The sequence below is a fragment of the Bos indicus genome, unplaced genomic scaffold, assembly GCF_029378745.1.
Source record: "Bos indicus isolate NIAB-ARS_2022 breed Sahiwal x Tharparkar unplaced genomic scaffold, NIAB-ARS_B.indTharparkar_mat_pri_1.0 scaffold_57, whole genome shotgun sequence".
NCBI classification, from domain to species: domain Eukaryota; kingdom Metazoa; phylum Chordata; class Mammalia; order Artiodactyla; family Bovidae; genus Bos; species Bos indicus.
This window is the reverse complement of record NW_027223722.1, coordinates 171,511-190,919: the sequence shown is the minus strand read 5'-3', so window position 1 is coordinate 190,919 and position 19,409 is coordinate 171,511. Positions and strand designations below refer to the sequence as shown.

At 42.6% G+C, this 19,409-nt stretch overlaps 2 protein-coding genes across 3 annotated transcripts in view; both read right to left on the bottom strand.

Moving 5' to 3' along the window:
• Window positions 1-12,350, bottom strand: part of LOC139182000 (uncharacterized) — a 28,928-nt gene extending 16,578 nt beyond the window's left edge. Inside the window, exon 1 of the mRNA XM_070785476.1 lies at window positions 12,171-12,350. The gene's annotated coding sequence lies outside the window, so the exon portion shown is untranslated. The remainder of the gene's footprint in view (window positions 1-12,170) is intronic.
• Window positions 1-19,409, bottom strand: part of LOC139182007 (uncharacterized) — a 155,733-nt gene that overhangs the window by 36,198 nt on the left and 100,126 nt on the right. The window lies entirely within an intron of this gene.

Sequence of the window (19,409 nt, the reverse complement as noted above, 5' to 3'; positions counted from 1 at the left end):
CTAAAGATGTTTGTCAAAATGAACTAATTAATTTTTTAGGGTAATGAGAGAAATTTCCTCCCAGAAATGATATAGAGTAGAAATATCCTGATACAGTCATAAATGGAACTGAGCATTTTGTAAAACACATGTGATAATTTATGTCTCAAAAACCTGAAAACATTTTGGAAGTGATAATGATGGTATATCAATGATTAAGTCATTTTAACAAATGTCATTTACAATGTGTCTATTCATCAGATAATGAACTTGCAGTTGTTTTCTGAGAAAAGAGGGGCACGTTCAATTCATGTTAGTTAAAGAACTTTACAAGAATTTGTGATTAAATTTGTTATGTCCTATTAATGATTTCAATGGTGGAGAATTCACTGAGTTTTAATACAGCTCCAATTTGCCAAGTATATTTGTATTTCTTTGACCAAGCAACATATTGGACTTTTTGAAAGTTTTCCTATAGCTGATTCAAGAACTATTTATAAAAGTTGGTGAATATTTATAATAATTAACAGGATAAATTATGTAAAACAAGGAAACGGGACCAACTTAGAGAATATCACTCTGTTAAGTGCATAGTACCTCGAACATCCTAACTAAATTCTGCTGACTATAAGTAGTGTGAGCTATTCTTGTTATGGACTAAACCTCTGTGTCCCCACATAAATTTATATGTTGAAACCCTAACCTCCAGTGAGATGGTCCCAGGAGGTGGGGCCTTTGGGAGGTAATTACATTATGAGGGGGGAGTCTCCATGACATTACCATCTTTCTAAAAAGAGGAATAGAGCTCACCCTTTCTCTCTTTCTGCCACATGAAGATAAATGAGAAGGTGGCAAAATCTAAGGAAGACACATTCACCAGAACCTGACCTTGCTGAATCCTGACCTTGACTCTCAACCTTTAGACTATGAGAAACAAATAATTATTGTATAAGCAACCTCATCCAAGGTATTCTGTTACTGCACCCCTAACTGACTGAAGCACCTACCATTATGGATTTTGAGAGTAAAGAGTTTTCTTTAGCTATTTAGTTCATAGAAAGGAGCCACAGATCCTCCCAAAAACATTGCACTGGAAAGAGTTAACTAGGCAAGGAAAACTTTTTTCAAGACATTGTGATAAAGGTCAAGACTACTGCAAGGGGAAAGACTGAACTCAACTCCCTTGAAACAAGTGACTGGGGATAGGGGAATTTGTAAACACTGAGTGAGCTAATCAGAACATAACACAGGCCCTCAGCCTCAAGGTTCCCATCTGTGCTTAGTCATTGGCACTTGTGGAAATGAAGCTTCCGCCTTTCCACACAGACTGGGATAAAGGGACCTGTTTTTCAGAGGATCACTTTTAGGAAGGTGGGCTCACAGGTTCTCGAGAAAGACATTCCTGTGTTGTAAAATGATCACAGATCATCATGGTAGACAAGGAATTGACACACCTTCTAAAGTAGATGGTCAAAGAATAAGGAGATCAAGAAAAAGTGTCTGGAATAAATTGGGAGATTGGGATTTATATTTACACACTGTTATATACAAAGTAGACAACTAATAAGGCTCTACTCTACAACACAGGGGACTCTCTTCAATACTCTATGTGCTGTGCTTAGTCAATCAGTCATGCCCAAATCTTTGTGACCCCATTGACTGTAATCCATCAGGTTCCTCTGTCAATACTCTATAACTGATATATATATATATATATATATATATATATATATATATATATATATGAAGAGTCGAAAATGAGTGTATATATGTAACTGATTCACCGTGGTGTGCAGCAAAAACTAACACAACATTGTAAAGCAACTGTACTCCAAGACAAATTAGTTTTTAAAAGTGTCTGAAGTTTATACAAACTGTGGGGACTGTTAAAGCCCTTTTCATAAAGCCCTAGTTCTTGCTTTTTTACTCTTGATAGAAAGGGAAAAATAAACAAAAGAAAATCTGTTGATCTGGTAGACATGCACTGCTAAACATTTTACATTGTGGTTTATTCATGAAGAACCTCTGAATAAACGAAACAGTAAAAATAATCCCTCAGCATTCTTGAGAATACCTTTTTATTAATACATACTTTACAATTGTACATTTTAATGAAGGACAAATATGATAATGACAACAAATCAAATCTTTTGGATGTTTTGTTCAAAGATATTAGAGTATATATTATAATGACTAATCTTGTAATGGTAACAATGTGAGGGGCTAGAAGTCATCCCAGACTGCTATCAGCTTGGGATCCCCCTGAGACACCCAGACCCCTGAACACATACAGACATGTGCTTATTCCTATTTGCAAGTGGATTAGCCAGGGTAAAATTGATGAGAACTTATTAAAATACAGTTTCTTCTTGTTGTTCAGTCACTAAGTCACGTCGGACTCTTTGTGACTCCATGGACTGCAGCATGCGAGGTTTCCTAGTCCTTCACTGATTATTGTATTTGTATCATAATTAAATCCATCAGTGAGCACCTGGCATCACTTATTTCTCATTGAAAATATTTCCTGTATAATACAGTCTGCTGGATATGAGTGTAATTAAATAAGTCTTGATCTTACTTTTAAATCTAAAACCATCACTGTGTGACACTGCTGTTGTTGTTCAGTCAGTAAGTCATGTCCAGTTCTTCACAACCCCATGGACTGCAGTATGCCCGACTTCCCTGTCCTTCACTGTTTCCTGGAGTTTGCTCAAATTCATGTCCATTGAGTCAGTGATGCTAACTAACTACCTCTAACTACCTCATCCTTTGCTGCCCTCTTCTCCTTTTGTCTTCAATCTTTACCAGCATCAGGGACTTTTCCAATGAGTCTGATCTTCAAAACAGGTGGATAAAATATTGGCACTTCAACTTCAGTCATTCCAATGAGTATTTGATGTTGATTTCCTTTAAGAGTGACTGGCTGATCCCCTTGCAGTCAAATGGACTCTCAAGTGTCTATTCCAACACCACGGTTCAAAAGCATCAGTTCTTTGGCACTCAGCCTTCTTTACAGTCCAACTCCTCCATTTGTACAACTACTGGCACAACCATATGACCTAGGACCTTTGTCAGCAAGGTGATGTCTCTGCTTTTTAATATGCTGTCTAGGTTGGTCACAACTTTCCTTCCATGGAGTAAGTGTCTTTTAATTTCATGGCTGCAATCACCATCTGCAGTGATTTTGGAGCCCCCAAAATAAAGTCAGCCACTGCTTCCACTGTTTCCCCATCTACTTGCCATGAAGTTGAAAGGCTGTTGCTGAACGATGCAAAGACCTCTGGATTCTTGGTCTCCGGAGGAGAAGAATTCAATCCGGGGCCAGAGATGAGGCTTGATTGCTCAGAGCTTTTGTGGAATAAAGTTTTATTAAAGTATATAGGAGATAGAGAAAGCTTCTGACATAGGCATCAGAAGGGGGCAGAAAGAGTACCCCCTTGCTAGTGTTAGCCACGGAGTTATATACTCTCTAATTAGTTATTACAGTGAATCAAAAGAATGTCTGGAGGTTGTAAAGACCTCACCAGACCTACTCCCATAATTTACACCTTAAGATAAGAAGATTAGCCAGAAGCTTTTTTTCCAGAGACTGTCCTCAAGCAGGATACATTATTGTTATATAATCCTAAGGAATGTAGAAGGACACAAAAGTTTGTCCTTTCTTCCTCATTGAGAATTCCAGACCCCTCTCTCCTTGGGGACATCTGGACTTCTTATCAACCTGCCTAGGAAATGACTCTCTCAAAATGATGGGACGGGATGCCATGATCTTCATTTTCTGAATGTTGAGCTTTAAGCCAAATTTTTCACTCTCCTCTTTCACTTTCATCAAGAGGCTCTTTAGTTCTTCACTTTCTGACATAAGGGTGGTGTCACCTGCATATCTGAAGTTACTCTTATTTCTCCCGGCAATCTTGATTCTAGCTTGTGCTCCCTCCAGCCCAGCATTTCTCATGATGTGATTTGCATATAAGTTAAATAACCAGGGTGACAATATACAACCTCGACGTACTCTTTTTCCCATTTGGAACCAGCCTGTTGTTCCATATCCAGTTCTCACTGCTGCTTCCTGAAATGAATACAGGTTTCTCAAGAGGCAGATCAGGTGGTCTGGTATTCCCATCTCTTTCAGAATTTCCCAGTTTATTGTGATCCACACATTCAAAGGCTTTGGCATAGTCAATAAAGCAGACATAGATTTTTTTTAACTCTCTTGTTTTTTGGATGATCCAGCAGATATTGGCAGTTTGATCTCTGATTCCTCTGCCTTTTCTAAAAGCAGGTTGAACATCTGGAAGTTCACAGTTCATGTAATGCTAAAGGCTCACTTGGAGAATTTTGGGCATTACAGAGTGAAGTAAGTCAGCAAGAGAAAAAACATGTGTTGCATATATAAGGGATATAAAAAATGGTCCTAATGTATGTCTTTGCAAGGCAGGAATAGAGATTCAGGCATAGAGAAGAGACTTCTGGACACAGTGGGTGCAGGAGAAGATAGGATGAACAGAGAGAATAGCATTGAAATATATTCATTACCATATGTAAAATAGATAGCTAATGTTAACTTTATGTGTATCACTGCTGCTGCTGCTGCTGCTAAGTCGCTTCAGTCGTGTCCGACTCTGTGCGACCCCATAGACGGCAGCCCACCAGGCTCCCCCATCCCTGGGATTCTCCAGGCAAGAACACTGGAGTGGGTTGCCATTTCCTTCTCCAATGCCTGAAAGTGAAAAGCGAAAGTGAAGTCGCTCAGTCGTGTCCTACTCTTAGTGACCCCATGGACTGCAGCCCTCTAAGCTCCTCCACCCATGGGATTTTCCAGGCAAGAGTACTGGAGTGGGGTGCCATTGCCTTCTCCATGTATAACACAAGGAGCACAAACTGGTGCTCTTTGACAACCTAGATGGGTGGCATTGGATGGGAGGTGGGAGGAGGATTTAGGAAGGAGGGGACATATGTATACTTATGGCTGATTTATGTTGATGTATGGCAGAAACCAACGCAACACTGTAACACAATTATCCTCCAAATAAAAATGAATAATTTTTTTAAAGTCCCTTTTAAAATTGACTGAAAAAATATACTTAGGAATAAACCTGACTAAGGAGGCAAAAGAACTATATGCTGACAAATATTAAACATGGATAAAGGAAATTGAAGATGATTCAAAGAAATGGAAAGATACCCATGATATTTGATTGGAAGAATTAATATTGTTATAATGCCCACACTACAGAAGGCAATCCACAGGTTTAATGCAATCTCTGTCAAGGCAACTATGATATTTTTCACAGAACTGAAACAAATATCCCAAAATTTATTTGGAAACATACAAATAAACAAAAACAACTGCAAAAGCAATCCTAGGGTAAATGATCAAAGCAGGAGCCATAACCTTCACAGACTTCAGACAATGCTACAAAACTGTGGTAATCAGAACAGAATGGTATTGGCACAAAAATAGACATGTGGATCAATGGAATAGAAATAACCCACATATCTATGGTCTATTAATCTTCAACAAATGAGGCAAGAATACACAATGGAGAAAAGATAGTCTCATCCACAAATGGTGTTGGGAAAGCTGGAAAGTCACATGTAAATTGATGAAGTTAGTGTACACCCTCACACCATACACAAAAGTAAACTGAAAATGGCTTAAAGTTTTAAATATAAGACATGACATGATAGAACTAGAAGAGAATATAGCAAAACATTCTCTGACATAAATCACAGCAATATTTTCATACATCAGTCTCCCAAGGCAATAGATATAAAAGCAAAAATAAAAAAGGAACATAATCAAACTCATAAGCTTTTCCACAGCAAGGGAAATCAGAAACAAAATGAAAAACAATCTACGGAATGGGAGGAAACATTTGCAAATGGTGTGAATAACAAAGGATTAGTCTCCAAAATATACAAACAGCTCATAGAACTCAATAACAACAAAAAAAAAAAACAAAGAATGCAATAAAAAACTGAACAGAAGACCTAAATAAACATATTTCCAAAGAAAACATAGAGATGGCTCATAAGCATATAAAATGATGTTCAACATCACTAATAATGAGAAATTCAAGTCAAAACTACAACGATGTACCACCTCACAATAGTCAGGATGGTTATCATTAAAATGTCAATAACAAATGCTAGAGAGGGCATGAAAAAAATGGAACACCCCCCACCTCATACTGTTAATGGGACTATAAATTTGTGAAGCCATTATGGAATAGAGTAGTTACATTAAAAACTGAAAATAGAACTATTATGTTGCTATTGTTCATTTACTTAGTCATGTCCAACTCTTTGCCACCCCTTGGACTATAGCACTCCAGAGTTCCTTGTTCTTCACTATCTCCCAGAGTTTGCTCAAACTCATGTTCATTGAGTCGATGATGCCATCAAACCATCTCATCCTCTGTTATCCCCTTCTCCTCCTGCCTTCAGTCTTTGCCAGCATCGAGGTCTTTCCAAATCAGTCAGTTCTTCAAATCAGGTGGCCAAATTATTGAAGCTTCAGCATAAGTCTTTCCAATGAATATTCAGAGTTGATTTACTGGTTTGATCTCCAAACTGTTCAAGGGACTCTCAAGAGTCTTCTCCAACACTACAGTTCAAAAGCATCAACACTGTGGTGCTCAGCCTTCTTTACAGTAGAACTCTCACATCCACACATGAATACTGGAAAACCATAGCCGTCACTATTTGGAGGTTGGTTGGTAATGTGATGTCTCTGCTTTTCAATACACTGTCTAGGTTTGTTATAGCTTTTCTTTCAAGGAACAAGTGTCTTAATTTCATGGCTGAAGTCACTGTCTGCAGTCATTTTGGAGCCCTCCAAAAAGAAGAGACATTACTTTACCAACAAAGTTTTATCTAATCAAGGCTATGGTTTTTCCAGTGGTCATGTATGGATGTGAGAGTTGCACTGTGAAGAAAGCTGAGTGCTGAATAATTGATGCTTTTGAACTGTGGTGTTGGAGAAGACTCTTGAGAGTCCCTTGGACTGCAAGGAGATCCAGCCAGTCCATTCTAAAGGAGATCAGCTCTGGGTGTTCTTTGGAAGGAATGATGCTAAAGCTGAAACTCCAGTACTTTGGCCACATCATGTGAAGGGTTGACTCACTGGAAAATACTTTGATGCTGGGAGGGACTGGGGGAAGGAGGAAAAGGGGATGACAGACGATGAGATGACTGGATGGCATCACTGACTTGATGGACATGAATGTGAGTGAACTCCGGGAGTTGGTGATGCACAGGGAGGCCTGGTGTGCTGTGATTCATGGGGTTGCAAAGGGTCGGACATGAGTGAGTGACTGAACTGAACTGAAAATAAAGTCTCATTGCTTCCATTGTTTCCCCATCTATTTCTTATGGAGTGATGGGACCGGAGGCCATTCAGTTCAGTTCAGTTTAGATACTCAGTCATGTCCAACTCTTTGCTACCCCATGGACTGCAGCACACCAGGCCTCCCTGTTCATCATCAACTCCCAGAGTTTACTCAAACTCATGCCCATTGAGTCAGTGATGCCATCCAACCATCTCATCTTCAGTCGACCCCTTCTCCTCCCGCCCTCAGTCTTTCCCAGCATCAGGGTCTTTTCAAATGAGTCAGCTCTTCACATCAGATGGCCAAAGTACTGGAGTTTCAGCTTCAACATCAGTCCTTCCAATGAATATTCAGGACTGATTTCTTTTAGGATGGACTGGTTGGATCTCCTTGAACTCCAAGGGACTCTCAAGAGTCTTCTCCAACACCACAGTTCAAAAGCATCAATTCTTCAGTGCTCAGCTTTCCTTAGAGTCAAACTCCCACATCCATACATGACTACTAGAAAAACCATAGCCTTGACTAGACGGACCTTTGTTGGCAAAGTATTATCTCTGCTTTTTAATATGCTGTCTAGGTTGCTCATTATCTTAATGATATCAGATTCCATTATCTTAATTTCTTCAATGCTGAAGTTTAAGCTAGCATTTTTTGTTTTTTTTTTTTACTCTCCTCTTTCACATGTAGTTCCTTTTTGCTTTCTGTCATGACATTGGTGTTGCAGTAGAAATTACTAGGCAGTCAGTGTAAAACTCTGAAACCTCAGGCTTGTTTTCAGTAAACATCCTGCTCCACTGTCCTGGATTCCTGGAATGTGTCTTTAGTCTGATCAATTATCAGCACTCAGATCCAAAGAAGAGCAGCAATTAAATTCTGTTCCATATGCTTGAGGGAAAAACAATGGTGATCATTAATCTTAAGACCATACATTTGGCCCATGGTAAAATGGACAGAGGGCATGAAAAAGGGCAGTGACTTAATCCAAGGATCAAAAGAAGTCATAAAGATGATGTTAAGTATCTTGACCTTTAAAGTGAATGTTTAGAAATAATGTGATTTAAAGGGTATAAAAACCTCCTTGGGGTGATTCTTTACCCCCTCTCTATGCTGAGTGTCTATGCTGAGAGCTTTGCAATTTCCTCCTCTTTAATAAATCTTATTCAGTTACTACCATGTGCTTTTGCATGTTCATGAACTCCATTCTCTGGCTGCGTGGACAGGAACTCGGATTCCTGTCTCATCTTTTGGGGGCTTGTCTGGAAATCCTGAATGCCTACTCAAGGTAATCACAGACACTCACTCTCAAATCTGTCATTCACTTCTCATTACCTAATCTAGCTGCACGGTCTCTTGAGCCACTCTATCACACAACCCTGCATGAGTTCCAAAGGCAGACAGCATTAGTAGACAGTGGCCTCGGGTCTCGGTATTAGCCAGCAGATTGACCTGGGGTGCTGAGCAAAATCTCTGCTAGGCTGCTGCCTCAGTGAGAACCGCAGGACATCTATCATTTCTCTTTCCTAACATTTAGAGGTTTTGAGATTTTTCACTTAAGGTAGGTGCCGGGGTCCTGCCCTGGCTGATCCAGGGTATTCGAAGCGGGGACGGCGTCGGCGACCTATTTATTTAAATATTTTATCAAAGATATAAAGAGTAATAGGATGAGGATAGCTCAATAAAATTCAGTGAAGAAAAGAGGCTGAAATAAGGATAGCTCAGGGAGGAAATTCAGTGGAGAAAAGAGGCTGAGTAGCTTGGTTTACGTGGGAGACCAATAAAACTTCAAGACAAGAAGTTTGCACCACTTACGTAGGCCGCAGGCATCCTTCCGTTCTCCCGAAGGAGAGGAGACACTGAGGCCTCCCCGGTCGGATCTTAGAAGCCCAGGCATAATTAGTAAGCATGGTGGGTTCCGCACTCCAGATGGAGACTCAGCCAGAGTGAGAGAGAGAGCGACATAGGGAGACCAGTATTTCGAGAAACTGATCCCAATTCTTTATTTTCCATGGTCTACTTTTATACACTGAGATGTTATGCAAAAGTCACGTGGGGTCAGCAGTCCTGACTTTTATCAAAGTCAGGTGCTTCATACAAATGTATACAGAGGTCTTAGGGGTGTTACATCATCTTCTGGCCAGGGGGGCCTGCTGACAATTTATGACCCTCTCCTTGTGACAACAGTCAGTCAACCAGGACACTTATTTCTCCAGGGGTGATTATTCTTAAAACAGACACCACCCAAATGAAGTTACATTCCTATAGGGAGACGGTGTAGTGGGTTTTAGTTAAGAAAAGAATTTACTTAGCCTAAGGTCTAACGTGATTAATATCAAAGGTTAATACTTATTTCTTCTATATATTCATTAATGTGTGTAAGGGCAGGGGATGTGGAGACGTAGCAACAAACATTGGCTCAACAAATGAAAAACCCTTCACCAATACAATTTCTAATCAGCCCACTATACTTATAGTTTTCTAACTTCTCTAAAGAACCTGTTTTTAGAGGGTTTAAAGCATCTCGTGCCTCTCACGGTTGGGAGGCTGTGAGCAATCACATGTGGCCGGACGAGTCTGTCAGGCAGGCTAGAGAACCTTCAGAGGAGTTTGTAGGTTAAAACACTCTTATCACGCCCAGGAATTATTATTAACTGGAGCTCTAGGTTAACTCCTTCTCCGAAAGAGGTGGTGGGGGACAGCCCCCCGTAAAGTCAGAGATGTAGGTGAGAGCACAAAGTAGTAAAGTAGGCAGGCTCTGGTTATGGGGGTAGATGCTTGAGGATTTCCAGGGGGACTCCTGAGGCTCGATCCCGCCTTTGCGTATGTCGAGCCTCCTTCCTCATGACCTTTGTCACGGGCGGAGTACCTCACTCTGGCCCCCAACAGATAGGATCATTTTGGAGTGTGTGTAAATACTAATAACCTTGTGCACTACATAGCTTGCTTTAGGGGAACTCCAGTTCAGGCACACCCAATGTTCAAGAGCACAGCAAGTCCACCAACTTAGGCTCTCACTCTATATCTCTCTCTAGGTGGAAAGGAAGATGGAGACAGGAAGAGGACAACAGTCTAGGGTAACCGGATAATGATGCTCCAGACCAGGTGCACTCCAGAGTTGAGGGAAGCATACTTTATTGGTGTTTCTTTGCTCCCACTGTGCAAGGTGGGGACACCCTCTATCAGAAGAATCAGAGAAAAGACGAAGAGCACTGGACGCTGGTCTTTTGTCTTTCAGATGGGAGCCACCTCTTCTTGCCTTACACCCAGCTCAAAGCAGATGCCTTTGGCAAGTATACTGAAGAACTAGAAGAAGTTTGACCCTTAGACCTTGTTAAAGAAGTGTATGATCTTTTTCTGCACCAAGGCATAGCCTCAATAGGATCTATCTGATGGTGAAAAATGACCCCCTGAGGGCTCATTTGATTATAATACCATCCTCCAACTAGACCTCTTTTGTAGACAAGAAGGAAAATGGTCAGAAGTGTCATATATACAGATTTTGTCTTGAGAGAGACAACCCTCTTATCCAGGAGTTGTGGGCTTGCTACTTCGATGCTGCCTATAACTTCCTCCAAGTCCTCAGGTCCAAACTATCACCCTTAACCAGAGCTGCCCAAACCTAGCCCGCAGGAGCCTCCACAATCTCTGGTAATGCCTTGGGCACCAGCAGCAGCTCCTACCCGAGTGGCTCCTAACCCAACACTGGTGATCTCTAGGCTGTATCCTCCCCTCCTTCCATTACAAGAAGGTCCTAATGGGGACTTGGGAGCCACAGGAGTCCATGTTCCTTTCCCCCTTCGAGATTTAAGGCAAATTAAATTAGACCTAGGAAGCTTTACTGAAGATCCTGACAATTATATAAGTGTTTTCCAGGGTCTAAACCAGTCTTTGAAATGGCACGGAAAGATATTATGCTAATCCTGACTAGCGCCCTTACTGACAATGAAAGAAGTAGTAATTAAAAATGCCCAGGGATGGGGTGATGAATGGTAAGCTATTGGCACGCAGGGGAGATGTGACAGTGAATCAGCATGGTTACCTACCGGGCTCCAGGCAGTGCCCATAGCCGATCCTAACTGGGCACATGACAAAGACAGTGATGACTGGAAGAGAGTTCACTTTATCACTAGCATTAAGGAAGGCTTAAAAAAATCACGGGCTACTCCAAACTATCTGGAGTGATTCAGGAAAAGGAGGAAATTCACACAGCTTTTCTGGAAAGGCTCAGGGAGGCACTGAGAAAGCACACTAATTTGCATCCAGATGCCTCAAACTTATTCTTAAAGACAAATTTATTACTCAGTCTGTTCCAGATATTCAGAGGAAAGTCCAAAAACTGGCCTTTGGCCCCCATATAGATTTAGAGGGCCTCGTTTAAGGAAAGAAATATTGCTCAAAATAGTCTGAAGTCATAACTCCCTCCCAGGTCCTCCTCACCATTCTATGCAAAACAAAGAACTCTGACCTGAAGAAAAAAAATGGACAATAAGGTTGATCACACCCAGCTCCTAGCTGGTCCCAGCTGGTCTCCAGAATTCCTTGCCCCAGCCGTTTATGAAATAACTTCTCCGAACACTTCCCTGGCTTCCCTGTTGCTCAGACAGTAAAGTGTCTGCCTACAATGCAGGAGACCTGGGTTCAATCCCTGGGTCGGGAAGATCTCCTGGAGAAGGAAATGGCAACCCACTCCAGTATTCTTGCCTTGAAAATCCCATGGACAGAGGAGCTTGGTAGGGCTACAGTCCGTGGGGTCACAAAGAGTTGGACACGACTGAGAGACTTCACTCACTCCAAACAACCTTGGAGAAGAACAGGCCCCCTTAACAGTAGATGTCCACATATATGCCTATATATACTTACTCTTTTCTTGGGTTAGTGCAGCAGCTCACTAATCTGATGCTGCCCCTTCTTGCCTCATTAAAGGTGAATCCGTTCCGTAAAGTGCCGGTCTCCTTCTTTTTCCGAACCTCGCCTCCTCTGACTCCCTTACCCTACACTGGTAAGAGCTGCCACATCAGTATTCTTAAACAGAAATCAGGAAGAACCTAAAGAAAAAGAGAATAGAGATAAGAGAAAGGCCGAAGCTCTCATTATGGCCCTACAGGGAGTTAACTTTAGGGCTACAAATGTGGGAGGACACAAGCAGAAACCTGGCGTCTGTTTTTGTTGTGGCAAGGATGGACACTTTAAGGGACAATGCCCCCGAGGCAAGCAGAGGCCACCACCAAGGCCCTGCCCCACTTGCAAGGGAGATCACTGGGAGAGTAATATCCCCAGGGACGTAGGTTTCAGGGGTCAGAAACTCAGACACAAGATCAAGATTCACGGGGCCCAGGGCTTCCCACTTTGGCTTCTGTCCTCATTACCACACAGGAGCCTCAGGTGACTCTTAACTAGAGGAGGCCATCCTGTTAAATTCCTACTGGATACAGGAGCCACTTTCTCAACCCTCCTGTGTAATCCGGGTCCTCCTTCTACTAAGTCAGCTACTAAAGGTGGCATTTCTGGAAAGCCAATTACAAAATTCTTTACACAACAGTTGAGTTGTAACTGGGATTCTCTTCTTTTTTCTCATGTGTATATGTGCATGTGCTCAGTCGTGTCCACCTTTCCGACTCTACGACCCCTTGGACTGCAGCCCGCCAGACTCCTCTGTCCAAGGGATTTTCCAGGCAAGAATACAGGAGGGGGTTGCCATTTCCTCCTCCAGGGCATCTCCCCCACTCAGGGATCGAACTTGCATCTTTTGCAACTGCCTGCATTAGCAGGCTGATTCTTTCCTACTGCGCCACCTGGGTATCCCAAGTGAGCACAGGGCGCCTGGCGTGCAGGCGTGGGGTGAAGGGCAGTGGCAGCAAAACTCCACGAGGTGAAGAAGCGGGAGGGCGATCACCCGAGGCCAGGTGATCTGCTCCTCCCATGGGGAGGCCGAAGGATCCCCCACGCTCCATCCACGAGGGACCCAGCATCCTTCCCCAAAGTTCTGATAGGGAGACCCTCCTCGAGGGCCTGGTGGGCCGGAAGTGGGGCTACGGACACCAGCCGGGCACATCAGGGACAGCCGTGGCACCCTCACTTCCACCCCCCCCCCTCCAGGGGTGGTGGTATAGGCATGGCACTCCACTCCAGTACTCTTGCCTGGAAAATCCCATGGACAGAGGAGCCTGGTAGGCTGCAGTCCATGGGGTCCCTAAGAGTTGGACACAACTGAGCAACTTCCCTTTCACTTTTCACTTTCATGCATTGGAGAAGGAAATGGCAACCCACTTCAGTGTTCTTGCCTGGAGAATCCCAGGGACGGGGGAGCCTGGTGGGCTGCCGTCTATGGGGTCGCACAGAGTCAGACTCGACTGAAGTGACTTAGCAGCAGCAAGCCGGTGACCTGCGCACACTTGGACGAGGGCACCGCAGGGGGTGTTGCGCCGGGGGCTCAGGCACTCTTCCTGGTCCAGCACGCGACAACATCAGCGGACAGAAGGAGGCAAAGGGCAATGGAGACTGGGGAAGGCAGGCCAGGGAAGCGAGACGCACCAGGGCGCAGCCCCAGGGATCAGAGGACAGGACCGACGAGGCACCAATGAAGTGCTGCCACGTAGGCCCACGTGGCATAGACACGGCAGAGGCATAGAACCGACAGTGGAGGTGGGGTGGCCAACAGCTACTGCGAGGGGCCCGGAAGTCATTCTGAATAACCCGGAAGCGAAGCTGCTTCTGCGTCAGGACACGGAATCTCACCGCAAGAAGCCTCCAGCGCAGGAGCGGTCCCCTGGCACCCAGGATGTCTACTGACCTTCCTGGCCCCCATGGAGCCCCCCTATCGGGGCTTGCGCCCACCACCGCCAACACCCAGAGCCACAACTGGCCCGGGAGCGCACTTTCCCGCCGTGTACTGGTTCCTCCACGGCCCTCACATGCAACTTGCTGTGCCCAGCTTCCCCGCTCGGGGACCGAGGGCACTTCTGTGCCCAGAGACACCACCAGCCATGAAGGCCAGGGAAGGACACCACATGAGGCAAGACCGGTTAGGTCCTAAACAGGGTAAGGGGGCACTGGGCGGTCACCTGTGTGGGGTGGGCCGGGAGCGGGGAAAAGCTGGAAGTGACGGGGAAGAGCAACAAACACGCACAGGGAGGGCCGGGGGACAGGGGCACGTGCGCTGTCTGGTGATCAGAAAGACTGAGTCACGGCCGGCCACCTAGTTTTCAAGTAGGAATATTGCTATTTTTAAACAAAAACAGGTCCACACCTGTTAAAGGATTTTGAGAGGCAGGTTGGAACCGCTCACCCTTTTATATACTATCAGCTGACTGAGTAGAATGATTTGAATTTGTTTCATGAATATAAAGATATTTTGCTGCTTTGTTTTCCTAACGTATACTACAGATTTACACTCCAAATAGTAACAGAGATGAATTTCAGGTGTTTAATACATTCATCACCTTTTGGTAATTTTTTTTTCTTTTTTGTTTTATTCATCCTGTTGAGTATGTAATGGGTCCTAATTTTCTTGAATACATATTTTTCCTGATGACTAATGGTATTATGCAAGTAAGCTTTTGGGTCATCACGTTCTTTTGCCAACTTTTGTTGGGTTATTTGCCTTATTAGTACATTAAACTTCTTTATAATTGGGACCATGAGTCTTTTCTTAGAATAATATATATTTCAAATAACTTTATTCATACTTTGTCCTGTGTATTTACTCAGAAAATGCATTTGGTAAGCAGAAGTTCTTATTCAAAATATGTTTCAGTTCCTTATATTTTCCTGTGTAGTTATTACTTTTCAAATCCTGGATAAGAAAAAATTCCTACTCCAAGATTTTGAAAATGTTTCCTTATGCTTTATCTTCTAAGAGACAATTCTATTTTTATTTCCACTTATATCTAAAATCTATCTAGAATATATTTATGTGTTTAGTGTGAGGTTGCTGTTGTTGTTTAGTCACTAAGTCCAGCTCTTTGTGACCCCATGGACTATAGCCCTCCAACCTCCTCTGTCCATGTAATTTTCCAGGCAAGAATACTGGAATGGGTTGCCATTTCCTCCTCCAAGGGATCTTCCCAACCCAGAAATAGAACCTGTGTCCCCTGTCTCCTGCTTGGCAGGTGGATCATTACCACTGAGCCACCTGGGAAGCCCTTAGTATGAGGTAGGTGGTTACATTATTATTTTTTTTTTCTGTGTACTTATTTAAACAAACTCATTCAATTTCTTAAAAATAGTACAATTTCCTCTCACTTCACTGCAGTGGAGCATTTCTTACACATAACATAACTTTGTGAAGTATTAATGTATGTTTGTCTGGCTTCTGTTTTACTGGCCATTTTTTTTCTTCCTATTTTTACACTAATGCTTCACAATCTTATTTACCAATGGTTTATAAGAGCCTTGATATCTGGTGGTAAATGATGATGATACCAGCAATTAATGTACCGGGCTCCTCTGTCCCTGGGATTCTCCAGGCAAGAACACTGGAGTGGGTTGCCATTTCCTTCTCTAATGCATGAAAGTGAAAAGTGAAAGTGAAGTCGCTCAGTAGTGTCTGACTCTTAGCCACCCCATGGACTGCAACCTACTAGGCTCCTCCGTCCATGGGATTTTCCAGGCAAGAGTCCTGGAGTGGGGTGCCATTGCCTTCTCCAAAAATTGTGTTTACTAATCTTTATAATAAAGAAACTACTTAATCAGATGGTTGTATTGATGGCTATGATGATGTATGTTAATATTTTGAAAAATACAATATTCACTGAAAATGTATGTATGTATATACACTCTTGAGAGTCCCTTGAACTCTCAAGATCTTGAGAGCTCAAGGAGATCCAACTAATCCATCCTAAAGGAAATCAGTCCTGAATATTCTTTGGAAGGAGTGATGCTGAGGCTGAAGCTCTAATACTTTGGCCACCTGATGTGGAGCACCAACTAATTGGAAAAGGCCCTGATATTGGGAAGGATGGAAAGCAGGAGGAGAAGGGGACAAAAGAGGATGAGATGGTAGGATGGCATCACTGACTCAATGGACATGCGTTTGAGCAAGCTCCAGGAGTTGGTCATGGACAAGGAAACCTCATGTGCTGCACTCCATGGGATTACAAGGAGTTAGATATGACAGACGGAGAAGACAATGGCACCCCACTCCAGTAATCTTGCCTGGAAAATCCCATGGATGGAGGAGCCTGGTAGGCTGCAGTCCATGGGGTCGCTAAGATTCTGACACAACTGAGCGACTTCACTTTCACTTTTCACTTTCATGCATTAGAGAAGGAAATGGCAACCCACTCCAGTGTTCTCGCCTGGAGAATCCCAGGGACCAGGAAGTCTGGTGGGCTGCCGTCTATGGGGTCGCACAGAGTCGGACCCGACTGAAGCGACTAAGCAGCAGTACCAGCAAACAGGACAGAACAACTGAAGTGAACTGATACATCAGTTCAGTCACTCGGTTGTGTCTGACCCTTTGTGACCCCATGAACTGCAGCAAGCTAGGCCTCCCTGTCCATCATCAACTGCCGGAGTTTACCCAAACTCATGTCCATTATGCAGGCCTCTAGGGCTTCCCAGATGGTTCAATGGTAAAGAATCAGCCTGCCAAGCAGGCTGATCTGCTTCAGTCTGTGGGTTGGGAAGATCCCTGGAGAAGGAAATGGTAACCCTCCTCAGTCTTCTTGCCTGGGAAATCTCATGGACATAGAAACCTAGGAGGCTATAGTCCATAGGATCACCAATGAGTTGGACATGACTTAATGACAAAACAAGGAACGGAAGGGTCCTCTAATCTCCCCAAAAGAGGGAGAAGGGGTGGAAGAGAGATGGGAGGTAAGCAGGTTGACAGGAGTCTATCAAAGTTACAACTCATTCTCAGGGCCTTCTTTCCCAATCCAAACTAGAAATTTCAAGTCAATGAACATTTGAAATTACATTATAATATTGCTATTCTCATGATTAAAATGGAGAACTTAAATTCAGATAGATGTGTTTTCTGCATTTCCAAGAAATTAGAGACTCTGAGCGTGCCCACAGAAGACGTTCTTTGGCCCAAAACCTATAGCATGATTCTAGAAGAGTACAAGGGATAAGTTTTGTGGTTGCTGCTGTTGTTTGCCACTGAGTTACATTGACTTCCACTCTCCCAGTTCTGTGCAAAATAAACCATTGCCATCCTCTAACCTAACCAAATTAGACAGTGTATTCCCGATTCCAGCTTTAAGGGTCTCTTTCCTGGAATCACTTCTGTAGCATATGGTTTCTATTTTGTCTCTTTTTATCCTTAATTTTTCAAGAAAACAAATTATTATATATTTGGTCATATTAATTATCATATGACTTAATATCCATGTAGTTGTGTAATTTTTCTTCTCGTTACTCCTTCAAATATAAATTTAAATGCAAATATTTATGGGGTAACTCTTCTGAAGAAGAAAGTGTATGAGAAACATATATATATATACACACACACACACACACACACACACATATATATATATACAGATGTGTAAAGTGAAAGAAAGTGAAGTCAGTCAGTCGTGTCCAACTCTTTGCGACCATATAGACTGTAGCCTACCAGGTTTCACCGTCCATGGGATTTTCCAGGCAAGAATATAGGAGTGGGTTGCTATTTCCTTCTCCAGGAGATCTTCCCAACCGAGGCATTGAACCCAGGTCTCCCGCATTGCAGACAGAAGCTTTATCGTCTGAGCCACCAGGGATAGACAGATGTGTATATATATGTGTATATTCACACACACAAATATGTGAATTATCCCCTGATATTTGAAGGTGATCTAGTTGATAAAAATTTTGATCCTAGCATTCTTTTTTTGTGATTTTTTAAAAAGTTTCATTGGAATGTGGTTGCTTTTCAATGCTGTGTTAGTTTGTAATATATAGCAATGTGAATCAGCATACTTATATATACATCCCCTCCCTTTTGTACTTCCTTGTTATTCAGCTCATCACAGAGCATTAAGTAGAGTTCCCTTTGCTGTAACATTCTCATTAGTGATGTTTTTAAAATACATAAAATATTGCATTATATAACTACTGAGCAGTCTGATGGCTAGCCCAATCCTTGTCAGAGTCTCAGATGCAGTCCTTGGGAATATCAGCCTGTTGTGTAAATTTGTGGGTGGGGAAACAGTTGCAGGCAAGACCCTAACTTGTACATATCTTTTCTAGTTTATGTACAAATGAGTGCCCAATTTAAAAGACAACTACATGATGTCGTGAAACTGATAAAGATCATTTTTAATTACTTCCATGTCCAGCTTCCCCAAAGGGCAATTCCATTGATGGGACTGGAGATATACTGAATTCATGGTGACTTAGAAGGAAAAGAAGAAGAAAGATGAATGTCCACAGATGTGTGGTTAGTTTAAACCAGTATTCATCTCTTCTGATAATGACCTGTGAACACATAGGCTAGGTGTCAAATCTTGTGAAAGAAAAAGATCACAATTATCCTGGGGAACCAGAGAGAAATAAGAGGTCAATGGAAGCATTCCACACTATTCTATTTAATGCATATTCAGTATTCACTGCAACACTGATGCTAATTTTTCCGACCTAAGAGATTCTTTTGTGAACATTTTTGTACTTAAACCTTTATATAAAAGCAATTCTAGGGTATATACCTGGAATTGGAGTTTTGGGATCATGTACAAGGGCATCTTAAACTTTCTCAGATATTAGCCAAATGTAATCTAAAGTACCATAAAATATTTCTATTTATATGCCAGCAGTGTGTTAGAGTTTCCTTTACATTTTTATAAAAGAATAATTTTTTAGACTATTTTAAATCAATATTAAGTAAGGGTATAGTAGTATCATTGTCTGGAGAAGGCAATGGCAACCCACTCCAGTAGTCTTGCCTGGAAAATCCCATGGATGGAAGAGCCTGGTGGGCTGCAGTCCATGGGGTCACGACTGAGAGACTTCCTTTCACTTTTCACTTTCACACATTGGAGAAGGAAATGGCAACCCACTCCAGTGTTTTGCCTGGAGAATCCCAGGGACGGTGGAGCCTGGTGGGCTGCCGTCTATGGGGTTGCACAGAGTCGGACAGACTGAAGTGACTTAGCAGCAGCAGCAGCAGTATCATTG